Here is a 12,797-nt window from a genome sequence, read left to right on the forward strand (position 1 = left end):
TGAATGTGAATACAACTCTTAAACATTGACGTCTTCTTTATAGAATTCAAAATGAGTAACTTATGGAATAACTTGAACATATTTTTGGAAGTTATAAATCATTTACAAAAATATAAATTTGAGAGAAGGTATTTTCGGTTACGGTATTAATTTCCTAATATATTTGTATTCATTTCCTATTCAATCTCATTAGTTCAAACAAAAGAATTTATACCTACCAAACATATCTATATGTAACATAATCTATATGAATGCTATTTTGCACATTAACAAAATGAGTGATCATATCAACCAGAAAAAATAAATTTTAATCAATAGGAAATTTTTTCAATGATCAAATTAACTTCATACTATAAACCATGTATACATTTTTTAGGATATTGAACTCCCCCAAATAATTTAATGTACACATAAAGAAATTTCAATAGTTTTTTTTATGATATCAGAGTTAAAAACAAAACTGTACCTACAAAGAGTTTTCAAAACATCATAACATCATCTGTACAATATGACATTTCATCATTTCAGCGTAAACAGAATCCGGTGACATGAGGCAAAATCTGAGGATAAAATGTAAAGACAAACAATGTTAGTAATCTAGGTAAAGACGGTAGAATCTTTGATTTACAAAGATATGTGCATCCATTGACAAACATCAGTACCTATGAAGGAAAAACAACTTAAACCCTAATTTCTTACACAGATGAACAATATTGAAAACAAATATAAATTAAACAGGATTAACGAAATAATCACAGAAAATAAACCGCATAAATTACTCTTTTCACATTGTTATTAACATAAAAACAGACAAATTCGTTGGATATCAAAAATAACATTGTTAAAACCTAATAAACCTCAACTAAAAGAAGAATTTTAAAAAAGAATGATAGTAAATGAATGCTAATTGCGTATGTTTAAGTTCGGAGACGCTCCTTTAAGTTCCGATGCTGAATCCGAACATGAATCTTCGGCTGAGAAGAGCAGCGCTAGAAAGAAAATAAAACGATTTAGGGTTTGTAAGTATGAAATGAGGAGAGTGAATGATTTAGGTCTTTTAGGTACCTTATATACCCGGGTCAAAAAACCGGGTATGGATAACCAATTCCAGACCCCGTGCGTAAACATAAGATGTCTCTTACTTTTCCCGCCAAAAACACAATTTGGTTGCACAATCAAAGGACACGTGTCCCACACTTTGTTCATATATTATATATATAGATATAGATCATGTGGCATTAGTTAGAGTTTTTTATTATATTTAGATTAGATACTAATTTACGGTGTATATTTATTTGATGTATTTCCTTAAAAAATATTTTTAAGTTTTATGACAGCTTTATCATATTTTAAAAAGTACACTTTTAAGTTCTATGATAATTTATCATATTTTAAAAAGTACAACGACTTTATACATCTAACTTCGAAATTTTGTGTTATTTTTGTTTGTTAACAAGAAAACTTTACCTTTTAAGAAAGCCAATTATCGCACCCCTTTGGTAATGTTATTTATATAATTTAGTTTTTTTTTATATTATTTTACTATTCTAGTGAATTTTTATAATTGTTTATAAACTTTAAGTAAAGTTTGTTTGTTTGTTACTACTATATATATAAATCAAAGTTGAGGGTCTTTTTTATGTTTAACTTAAAGATGATTAAAGTTTAAACATAAAAAATAGGGCACGAAAGTTGTGATTCTTCGTTCGGGTACTTGCCATTTATCCCGCATCATTATATATATATATATATATGCTGGTCTTTTGTTTGTTAAATAATGTTTAGTTTTTTATATGTGTAAAAATGGGTCCTGTGAAGGTTATTTAGTTATATTTCGAATTATTATTATTTGACCCGGCCCGAATCTAATAGCCGCCCGGACATATAACCCCAAACGTAGCAATTGGAATTATTTTGGGTCCCATGACTCCCCCCCACCCAAAAAAAAAAAAAAAAAAAAAAAACTTTTGATCAACCTCCGTCATTGCATACAATAATTAAAAAATCACGATAATAAATAAAGGTAAAAATTACCTAATAGATTTGTCATCTTTAAGTGTATATAGCTTGAAATCGAACCGTTACGTCGTCATATTTAATTTATTAAATGTTTCCTTTTCAACCACATAAACTAGAGCGTTGATCATCACGTGATATCAATGGCGAATTCAAAAATATTTTTTGACAAGAGACCCAAACTGGTTGGGTTAAAAAAAGGTGGGTCAAAATAGATTGTATAAAACGGATTCATACTCATTATCTATATATTAAAAAACCAATGCAATGAAGAGTAATTTAAGTATATTCTAATATACTAAAATATTATATACATTTTTTTTATAGTTTTATTATTTGAATATTATAATAATTATTATTTTCTTTACTTTTTAAGTTTGGTGGCAATCAGTACTTGTATAAAAAATACGGGTTCGTTATCGGTACATGAAGGTAAACATCAGCACCAGCTTGGTACATAAAACGCCAAAAGTTGGTACCGGATTGAGTTTGATAGTCTTTTAGTTCGAGAAATTTGATATTACTACCCAGTACCATTTGCCCATCCCTGATCACGGGTACCGTACGAACAACAACGGTATCGTACAACTTTTTTTTAGTTTCAGGGGTAGGGATGAGCTCGGTGCCAACTGATACCCCGATTACAGTATCGGTATATGAAGGTAAAAACCGGTAGCGAACCGACACCAAGAACGCCAAACGTCAGTACCGAACTGGTATTTAGGATCTTTCAGTTCAGGTAATTCGGTACCGGTACCCATTACTATTTGTTCATCTCTAACTACGGGTTTCTACCGAACAACATCATTACCATACAACTTTTTAGTTGATTTTCTTTCGGTTATTTTTTAGTGTTTTTTTCTACTTTTTTTTTTTATTCTTGTCTGCGGTTCCGCGTGTAACGCGCTCGTAGTGATTTCAAACACATATAAACACAGACTAAATAACAAAAGAAGTTCGCCGTAACGCGGCGATAGTTTTTATAACTAGTTTGCTTAATAATAATTGAACTATTTTAAGAGGTACTAAATCTATACGACTTGAGTAAAGGATCTAATCGTACCAAAACCAAACATGGAGTGTGGCTTGGGCACTTGGGCCGTATTGTATCAATGGCCCATGATAAATTTTGTTATTAGATAATAATTGACTTTAATTACCCTACACATAACACATAGGCTTATCTAAAATCAAAAAATCAAAAATCTATATATAAACACATAATATAGTGGCTTATCTAAAATCAAAAAAATAAAAAATCTGTATATAAACACATGTAGTGTGGGCTCGAGGGTGGGCCTACTCAAGCACTGAAGCCTCAAGGTGATACAATAAAACAAACATGAACTTTAAACCCTAGCCCACAACTAATCATCTTCCTCGCAAATAAATTCTGCAACCCTAAAAACTCATTTACACAGCCGCAACAACATCAACCAACCTCTTCTTCTTCTTTAGGTATCCTATTTTTTCTCAGGGATATCCTCTTATTTGCTTAGGGGTATCCTACACTTAAAACGGTAAAAAACCAAAAAAAAAATTACCCTTACGAGTCGAAGTTGAGGGGTAACACGGGCTACCCTTAGAGCCCCCATAAGTCTGCCGCTGGTGCAAATTAAAATGTCACGTATATCATAGAAATCTCAAATAATTCATGCAAATTTCAAAGTCAAACCATAAAATAAAATTCAATTTATTAAACTAAGGCATGTCCTACATGTCTTCGTCTTCAACTCAATCACACCTTGTTACTTGTACAATATGTAAAAAGGTTTTTGGATCAACTAAAAAGTTGGTAAGTAAATCTTATATTTAAATGAAATAGTTTATTTTATTATTTTTAAAAGATTAACATGCAAATAATGTGTTACCGGAAATCATAACCAATAATCACAACATATACTCAAACAGAACAAATACTACAACAATCGATATTATAACAGCTCTAACGTAAACCGATACCTTTATAACTTTCCGACGCCCTAATATATCTTAAAATGTCTCAATATGTTTTTATATGCACCCTTACGTGAAAACTAAGCCCGAAATGTGATATAGCATTATAAATAAAAATTAAAACAAGTTTATTTCAAGTTGAGGCGGGCCGCGTAGACCCACCCCAACCATTCACGCGGGTCGTATGAAGGTGTAAACCGGATTCCTTTGATTTCTTTAGTTTAGGCGGGCCGCATAAGAGTTCCCGTTAGTTGACGCGGGCCGCGAGTGTCCCAAATGGTGGCGCAGCCCGGTGATGACACGTGTCATCATTGTGGCGGGGCTATAAGCTGACCCAGCTAAGCTACTCGGTTGACCAAGGTTGACGCGGGCCGCGTAACCTTGGCCTGTTCTTTACGCGGGCCGCGTGGAGACCAGATTTCAGCACTATATAAGAAGGCCATCGGGTTTCGTTTTCGACGTTCACAATTTCAATCTCGAATCTCAAATTTCTGTAGAAAGTTATTATAGCCGGGTATTATACCCCCTAAGTAACGAGGTTCTACTACGATGTAAGTATTATAACTCCTGGAGACGTATTAGATACGCTGCCCGATTGATCTAGGGTTCCGTAACGGCTGTCGTGGTTTTGCCCGACGTCGTCGTTGGAATGCCGTCTCGGGGAGGGTATTACTAATGTTAAAATGAGTTATTATACTAACACACGTGCATTTGTGTAAATTATAGATATTCACCAGGAAACCCTAAAGGATAACCTAAAACAGCAATGTGAGTTGATCCACTTTTTGTAAATCTTTTTGTTAACTGTTTTTACAAAACCTTAAATATCTTTCCATGCGAACAACAGTTATTGAGTATTTGTAAGAATACAATTACAGTCGGTAAATTTGGGGTTTTGTATACAAAATTTGTTACCACCTGGTAAAAGAGTAACATGACCATAAGTCGGAACGACATTACCGTGTGGTGGTAATTGATATAACTTGGAAACAAATGTAATTGCGGATGCGCCCTCAATAGTGTTCACTGTGACTTTTTATTTAAAGTTGATTAAACTGGGATTCACTCACCAGTATTTCCCACTGACAAACTGTTTTTAAAATGCGTTTCAGGTAACAAAATGTGAAAGCCAAATAAAAGCCAGCTGGACAGCACTGAAGACTTGGAAAAGTGGTAATAAAGTTACCTAAGAATAAAATAGATGTTTTTATTAAATAAAATAGGATTTATTCCTATGAAATGTATGTAATGAAAACTTGGGTTTTACCCATGTGTTTAGTGTTATAAATCGAGGTGGTTTACTCTGATTAAATATTTCCTAACTACGATCCTGATGAAAATTTCCGCTGCCAAATTGGATAAATAAACGTGATACCACCAAAACTGGCTCACGACCGCCCGTTCCCGGGAACTAGGGATCGGGGGTTGTGACAGAAGGTGGTATCAGAGCTATGCCACCGATTCAGCCACATAAGTGTTCTGCTGACATCAAAAATTCAAAGTGTTAGGAAATTTCGGAAATACGTGCATAATTGTATTTTCTTGTTATGTGTTATCTGACTATCTGTTAGTTTACAGTATGAGCGACCAAGGACCATCTGACGCGTACCGTTAATTGTCTGGTTCGCCTAGAAGCGAAGGCACCTCCTCTTCTCAGCCTGCCCTCTCAGGGTACTCTGCTGATACGGAAGAAGGAATCTTTGTGTTTAAGGCTCAGTCTGAAGGGCCATTTCCTCAGAAAAAGAGGGGATGGTTCAGTAGGGGAGCACATGAGCGTAGGAAACGTATGAAAAAGTTGCAGGAACAGCGAGTGTTAGCCGCAGCTAAAAGAGAAACCGATGCCTATGCCCAGGATATGCTTAATAGGGGTATGACCAATATCCACATTTTAGCAACCACTGCAGCTGACCCAAACCTGGAGCAAATGCTAGCACCCCAACCACAACCACCAATTCTTGACCAACCCATGGAGCTAGAAAACCCTGAAAACCAAATAGAAATGCCTGATTACAACCCGGAGGAGATACCTAGGGTACCTGCACCAAATCCCCTAGACCCAAACGACTATGACCCCTGGTGGGACGATGTTAGGGATTATGTGCAACAAAACCCGATACAGGAAAATGTGCCAATGCCCAACCTAGGAGCCTACCGAGGGTTAGATCCCCAAGATCCCTATAACGTTAGTGATGCATACATTAGGGAGATCTTAGAGAATCCCTACCCATACCAGGCCCCTATCCCTCCATACCAGGAACCCACACCCCAGATTCCAAACCCAGTCCTAGAACCTGTACCCCCAATGAGTGCAGAAAATGTACAAGAACTTAGGACTTTCTGTGAGGAAATTTTAGAAAGCAGTGAGAGAATGCGACAGGTGGGAGAGCGTCTCGTATGGAAATACGACGAACGCAATATGGATTTTTGGATGAATCCATATCAGTAAATGCGATGGTAGAAACAGTAGTAGTAGTAATAATAATAATAACATAATAATAATATATGTGTGTATGTGTTAGAAAAAAAAACTACGGATGCATACTATTAGTATTGTAGCTTTACATTTCAGTCGGTATTGTAATTTTAATTTCAGTGCTGGTGTGTAATGAAGCATACTATATGAATAGAGTAAAAGTCGCAATGCTCGACGCTTTTGACCAAAAGTGCGTGTCATGTAATTGGCTATATTCAAATATTATTTGTGATATTTATATTTGGTAAATGTTTAAAATTCAGATGGCCGACGAGGGAAATCAAGATAATCTGAATAACGATAACCAGAGTAACAATAACGTGGTTAATGAGAATCCAAACAATGGAAACCAAATGGATAATAGTGCCGTTCAACACCTAGTGGCACAAGGAATTATAGATGCAATGACATTTATTATTCAAACAGTTCAAGAAGCGAATAATAAAAGTAAGCATAGTAGTAAGCGACCAAGTGAACCGGAACACAGCGTGAACAATGGACTCGTACTTCAAGCGCCCATTCCCAAAAGAAGAAGAACCATGTTATATGGTTGTTCTTATAAAGAATTCTGGTCCTGTAAACCAATAGAATTCTCGGGAAATGAAGGACCCATTGCAGCTCTACGCTGGATAGAGAAAACTGAGGCTGTTCTGAAAATAAGCAAGTGTGCTGAAGAAGATAGGATAATGTTTGCTTCTAATTTATTTAAGAATGCAGCTCTAGAATGGTGGAACACTATCCTTCAGTCAAGAGGAAGTGATAGAGTTTATAGCATGGAATGGGAGGAATTCAAAAATATGGTGGAAAGAAAGTTCTGCCCTCCCAATGAAAAGGAACAGATAGCAAATAAATTTCTGAATCTTAGAATGACCAGGGTAGATAGTAAGGGTTACACTACCACATTCTTTGAATATGCTAGGATAGTACCAACCCTTGCATCACCTGAGCCGGTATTAATCTCCCGTTACATCTGGGATTAATTGGAGAAATTAGACATGTAGTCAAGGCAGCTAGACCCCAAACCATAGAAGAAACTGTAGAACTAGCTAATACCTTGACAGATGAGTTAATCCGTACTAGAGAAGAAGACCAGAGGAGAAACCTAACCCAAAGGCTTACTCAAGAATTCCGTTATGGGAATTCCAACTGTAGGAATGTAGGTTCTACCTCTGCGCCATACTGCAAAGCCTGCAGAAAGAAGCATTCAGGAAGATGCTCTACTTTCTGCAATTTCTGCAAAGCACCAGGACATAAGGAAGAAACCTGCAGAAGGAAACCAACCAATGGAATGTGCTTCAACTGTGGAAAAAAGGTCATATCAAGCCAAACTGTCCAAAGTTAGCTCCAGCTGCAAACAACAAGAACACTAAAAATGCTAGAGCATTCGTTCTAACTGCAGATGAAGCCAAGATGATTCCAGACGTCATTGCTGGTACGCTTTTAGTTAATGATATTTTTTCTAAGGTATTATTTGACTCTGGTGCAAACAAAAGTTTTATTAATACTTCATTTTGCAAACTCCTAAATCAATCATAAACTAAACTACCACAAGAATGTCTAGTAGAAACCGCAAGTGGAGAAACCATTAGAATTTCTGAAATCTTGCAGGGAGCAAGAATAGAAATTTATAATTAAAGGAGATAAACCATCTAGAACCATTAAATTCATCTCTGTGATGAAAACTGCAAGTTATATAAGAAAATGATCTATAGTGTATTTGATTTCTATAATCACTAATACTAAAGGAAAAGAATTAAAAGACATCCCAGTAGTATCCCAGTTTTCAGATGTCTTTCCAGAGGAATTGCCAGGACCGCCACCAGACAGGGAAGTTGAATTCAGAATCCATCTGCTACCAGAGACAACATCGATTGCCAAAGCACCTTACCGTTTGGCACCCGCCGAAATGCAGGAACTGAAGAAACAATTAGATGAATTGCTAGAAAAGGGATTCATACAGCCCAGCTCATTGCCATGGGGAGCGCCGATTTTATTTGTTAAAAAGAAGGACGGATCAATGCGTATGTGCATTGACTACCGTGAATTGAACAAGGTCACGATTAAGAATCGGTATCCATTACCAAGGATCGATGATTTATTTGATCAACTTCAAGGAGCTCGATTTTTCTCTAAAATCGATTTAAGATCAGGATATCATCAATTAAAGGTACAGGAAGAGGATATCCCTAAAACTGCATTCAGAACAAGGTATGGTCATTATGAATTTACTGTCATGCCATTTGGTTTAACCAATGCCCCAGCCGCATTTATGGACATGATGAACCGAATATGTAAGCCATATTTGGATAAATTCATAATTGTCTTCATAGATGATATTCTAATTTACTCTAAAAGTAAAGAGGAGCATGCAAAGCACTTGCACTTACTTTTAAGGTTATTAAGAAAGGAAAAGCTTTATGCTAAGTTTTCAAAATGCGAGTTTTTGTTAGAACAGATACAATTTCTTGGACATTTAGTTAATCATGAAGGAATTCATGTGGATCCAATAAAGATCGAGGCAATTACCAAATGGAAAACCCCTGAGTCATCAACCGAGGTTAGAAGTTTCTTAGGATTGGCCGGTTATTATAGAAGATTTATTCGAGATTTTTCTAGAATAGCCATTCCTTTAACTAAGTTAACCTGTAAATCTGTTAAGTTTGAATGGGGACCAAAACAAGAAGAAGCCTTTAGAATCCTTAAGCAAAGATTAACCCATGCACCCATACTAGCATTACCAGAAAGAACTGAAAACTTTGAAGTCTATTTTGATGCTTCTAAGTTAGGTTATGGATGTGTATTGATGCAACATCAAAAGGTTATAGCTTACGCCTCTAGACAGCTTAAGAGTCATGAAGAAAATTATTCAACCCATGATTTGGAATTAGGAGCCATAATTTTTGCCCTTAAGATTTAGAGACATTATCTTTATGGTAGTAAATTTACCATATTCACAGATCATAAGAGCTTAAGGTATGTTTTTGGGCAAAAAGAGTTGAATATGAGACAAAGACGCTGGATGGAATTGCTTAGCGATTATGATTGTAATATTCAGTACCATGTGACGGGTGGTCCGTAGGACAACCCTTAAATGGTTTAAAAAGATTAAAATTCCATGCTTTACTTGGTTATTTGCTTGAACTTAGTAACTACGAGTGTTTGTGTGTTTTGCAGGTAAATCGCTTAATTCGGTTAAATTGGAACGCATAGGCTACTGTTGGAAATTAAATAGCATGGTCACGTTGTGGTTCAAAGAATTAAAAGGACATCATCTTGGGGGACCTATTCATTCAACAAAACATAAATAAACATCATCATCACTTCACTTTTTGGCAGTAGACTTCGAAAAAAAGGAAGAGAGACTGGCGGCTGTTGTTGTTGACTTCTTGATGGAAACATCACGTGCACTAGATGGTTTGGTCAAGGAACATCAATTTAAAGATCACAACATACATCATCATTATTTACATACAAGACTTGTGGAGACAAGTGGGCCCGAGACTTGTTGAATCACATGAGGGGCTATTGGCGGCAGCATTGTGGAGGCACACAAAAAGTCAATCAAAATATCATCACATCATCAGAGCATCACATCTCATCAATATCTACAAGGAAAGAGGCAGCCGCCATTTAAGGTTTGGAGGGAATGAGAATCGGAACATAATCATCATCATCTTGGGAGGAGTTTATTGGGCCAACAATATTCACGTGACTTGGGAAAAAGCCCATCAACACAACAGCAACAACATCATTCTTGATCTGTGGGCGGCAAATGTGGGGGTGTCTTTGATTGGGCCGCCACACAAAAGGTAAGCAAACATCACCATCATCACGTGGACTTCTTATTTGGACAACTACATCCATTGGGCCGCAGAAGATAAAAGTCAAACACAACACATGGACGGCAGAGGTATCACGTGAATAAAGAAAAAACTCAGGATGTTACCGTAAATTACGGCTCCACCGTAATTTACGGTGGACTTGAATTTGTTAAATGCTCACCGTAAATCAGTTTATATGCACCGTAACATTATGAAGTGTACCGTAATTTACGGTATGGCCGTAAATTACGGTGGTGTCTGACGGGAAAAGTGTAACTGCCTCATTTAAGCAGTTTTATGATGTCTTTTCATGATTCCTCATCATTGGACGGTTAGAGAACATCTTGGGGGCGATTTTTGCTGTGGTTGCTTGGTTTTGAACAATTGTTATCATCTGGTTTGTATTTTCGATTCGTATGAACATTGGTTTGATTATGATGATGATTCACCAAGCCATGTCCGGCTAAACTCTTCAGTGATCATCTTAGGTGAAAGTTTCTTGAACTTTTGTGTGTTTTATTTCTGAATTTCTAGAATGATAACTTGCGTTGGTTGAATATCATGGTGTATGTTTGATTGCTTGTAACTTGTTAATCGATATTGCAATTTCTAGTCTTAATCGTACGTTCTTGGTGCCGTTGGAAATCGAGATATCACGGGAAGGGTTAGGGGTGGTTATTGATTAATTGGTCATCGGGAAACAACCTCGCGTTTATATAATCCGAGTACTTTGTTCCCTTTTATCACTTCAATCATCTATACATGAGTTATGTCTATGTAACTCTTTCTAGTTGGAATTACACACAATTGTTTAAAGAAACTGAAACCTAAGGTGATCATTGTTCTCTCCTAATCTGTTTTACAACCAACATTTGATTTGAAATTAGTTTTTAATTTAGTTTTCTAAAACAACAATCCAAACTCTTGAATTTTAATTTCTGCAATTTAGTTTAATTTTAGTTTAAGTACAAAGCTATACAATTGACACACCTTCCACATACTCCCTGAGTTCGATACCCTCTTACCACTATCTATAGTTATTTGGGGATTAAATTTGCGTGACCCACGACATCACGGCAAATTTTGGCGCCGTTGCCGGGGAGTAGTGCGCAACGTGTGTTAGTTTAATAGTTTTGTTTGTTATTTTCGGGTTTACGTTGGTTGTGTTTAGTGTGCAGGTACTTCAGGTGTATGCATACTAGAGGCTCTCACAGGTCATCACCGCTATCGTTTGATCCGGAAATTGAAAGAACACTAAGACAAAACAGAGTTTTAGTACGAGAAAACAAAATCATTGGTTCACCCACTTCACCCATTACACCAAGAAACATCATGGCTGATTCTCAAATTCCACCTACAACGGGTCAAACGACCTCATCCTTTATACCTACTTCCACCCAACCATCACCAAACACCACATTACCTAATACCACCGTCGAATTCACACCATCCAATGTCACCCAACCAATCACCACTCAAGCTGAACCCACCATCACCTACAACCCATCCACCACAATCCCACCATTATCCCACTTCTTTCCCCCAACTACGGGTCAATCATCATCCACCTTCACAATTGCACCCAATTCAACTATTGTGCATACTACTTCATCTTTTAGACCACAACACATTCGGCCAAGACCTCAAGGGCCACCAATGCAACAACCTATTCCATTGCAACAAGTCCGGCCACAACATGTACAACAACAATTTCAAAGACCACCTCAACGCCCACTGATGCGACAACAACAGTTTCAACAACCAATCGCACCACAAGGGCAAGTACCAAGGCCAAATGGTCCTATTATTCCAAGAGGTAGGTATGGTGTACCAAGGAGACACCTTAGAGAAAATGTGAGGGGCATTGAAGCACATTTTCGGCCGGTAATCATGCAAAACCCTTCATCGGTAGTCATTCCTCATAATGATCAAGGGCGAACATTTGAAGTAAGAACCAACTCTTTGCAAAGTCTACCAAAGTACAAGGGGTTGGCAACGGAGGAGCCTTATTTTCATTTAGAGGCTTATGACTCGATTTGCAACACTCTTGGGAGTCAAGGGTTTTCGGCCGACGATATTAAATTGGTTTTGTTCCAATTTTCCTTGGAAGAGAAGGCGAAAAAATGGTTCTACACGTTACCTTCGGCATCCATATATACATGGGGGGAGATGCAACAAACTTTCTTGGATGAGTTTTACACCGCCCAAAAGACCAACGATGCAAGGAAGGGGTTGAGAAGCTTCCAACAACAACATGGTGAGATGTTTCATGAGGCATTCGAGCGTTTCAATATGATGATTAAAAATTGCCCTCACCATGGAATTGAATTGTGGGAGTTGATGAATGCCTTCCACGAAGGGTTGAGTGCCGAAGATGCACGCGATTTGATGTCTATCACCGGTGGGACTTTTGGAACAAACTATGAGAACGATGATTGGGAGTTCTTGGAAAGCATGGCAACTACATCAAAAAGGAAAGCTCAAGCCTCAAGAAGAGCCCGACTGACCACTACCCGACCGCAAGTGCACGC

The 12,797-nt window shown here is 37.1% G+C and overlaps 1 non-coding gene across 1 annotated transcript; it reads right to left on the reverse strand.

The window, feature by feature from the left end:
* Window positions 1–12,484: 12,484 nt before the first annotated feature.
* LOC118486046 lies at window positions 12,485–12,590 on the reverse strand. Its single transcript, XR_004877902.1, has one exon. It is a non-coding gene; the product is annotated as a small nucleolar RNA R71 (small nucleolar RNA).
* Window positions 12,591–12,797: the final 207 nt, after the last annotated feature.

This window comes from Helianthus annuus, chromosome 13 (genome assembly GCF_002127325.2).
Source record: "Helianthus annuus cultivar XRQ/B chromosome 13, HanXRQr2.0-SUNRISE, whole genome shotgun sequence".
Lineage (NCBI taxonomy): Eukaryota > Viridiplantae > Streptophyta > Magnoliopsida > Asterales > Asteraceae > Helianthus > Helianthus annuus.